The sequence below is a fragment of the Octopus bimaculoides genome, chromosome 25 (genome assembly GCF_001194135.2).
Source record: "Octopus bimaculoides isolate UCB-OBI-ISO-001 chromosome 25, ASM119413v2, whole genome shotgun sequence".
NCBI classification, from domain to species: domain Eukaryota; kingdom Metazoa; phylum Mollusca; class Cephalopoda; order Octopoda; family Octopodidae; genus Octopus; species Octopus bimaculoides.
This window is the reverse complement of record NC_069005.1, coordinates 23041872-23043309: the sequence shown is the minus strand read 5'-3', so window position 1 is coordinate 23043309 and position 1438 is coordinate 23041872. Positions and strand designations below refer to the sequence as shown.

The 1438-nt window shown below is 34.9% G+C and overlaps 1 protein-coding gene across 1 annotated transcript in view; it reads right to left on the bottom strand.

Moving 5' to 3' along the window:
* LOC106874343 (angiopoietin-related protein 1) overlaps positions 1–1438 on the bottom strand; it is an 86384-nt gene that overhangs the window by 55869 nt on the left and 29077 nt on the right. The window lies entirely within an intron of this gene.

The window sequence follows — 1438 nt, the reverse complement described above, 5'->3', positions numbered from 1 at the left end:
TATATATATACACACACAAATAATCAGAAAATGGAGAAAACCTCAGTTCAATAAACACATCGATTGGATCATAATTATAGCATATTTTTTAATACAAATAGGTGATGTAACAAATCTTGCAGCCATTTTCGCATCCGTTGTCAAACACTGTCTATACAACATAATTGCGAAAATAAAATTCTTCATCTTCACAGGACATTCGAATTAAGGCACGGAACTTCATCAGAGTAAAAAAAACAAGAGCATCCAATATAAACAAAGGAGAGAAGGAATAGGAAGGAAAACATGGCCTAAAAATATATTGGGCCTCTAGACTTCTTTCCTATTCCTTTTCCCCTTTGTTTATACTGGATGCTCTTGTTTTTTACTCTCATGAAGCTCTGGTCCTTAATTCGAATGTCCTATGAAGATGAAGAATTTTATTTTCGCAATTATTTAAAGACAGCGTTTGGCAACGGATGCAGAAACGGCCGTAAGATTTGTTATGTCACCTATATGCAATGTCATGCTTTGTATTTAAAAATAAGCTATAAATGTGTTCCAATCGATGTGTTAGTTTATCTGAGGTTTTCTCCATTTTTTGATTATTTGTTTTTTGTTTCCTGATAAACTCTTGTTGTTACTTGCAATCTACGTGCATAGTGTGCCTGCACACCACTGCTCGGGGATAATATGTACAACAGATACCGATAGTAACATAAGCAAATTTTATCCCTTAGTCGGCTATTATAACCACTAACCCTGTTTACACACACACATACACACATGTATATATATATGTATACATATACATATATTTACACACACACGCACACACTCACACACACACACACACACACTCACACACACACACACACACACGCACGCACACACACACACACACACATATCTATATATATATATATATATATACATATAATATAATAATACGCATCCTTTTCCAATTACATATATATGTATATAGTCAAGAAAATCTCTAATAAACACAATATATGTTTTTATATGTTACTATTAATTTCATGTTCTGAGAACAAGTCAAACAGTGTTTTATAACACATCTGGTGTCCAAGCACAATCATCAGACACTACCTACATGGCATAACGAACTAAAAATGGGACGAGAAAAAAGCGAGAAGGAAGTATATATAGAAATTGGTCGGTTGAAAAAATTGGAAAACGGAAAAGAAATCAGAAAGAAGCAAAAGGGGAATAATAATTATTCCCTTAGACCTTAAGGCTGTAAAGATAGTGGCTTGGAGCCCGTGGTGCAGCCATTCAATCCAGTTGGGGAGATACTTCCCAATTCTTCAACAGGAACTTAGGCATATGCATACAACCGCTGAAAAATTCGGATCTAGAGTTCAGCAGTGAGTTTTTAAATATGAAAAGGATCTGAGTTCTTTCAGCTACGCGTAGCTTACACACACACACACACACA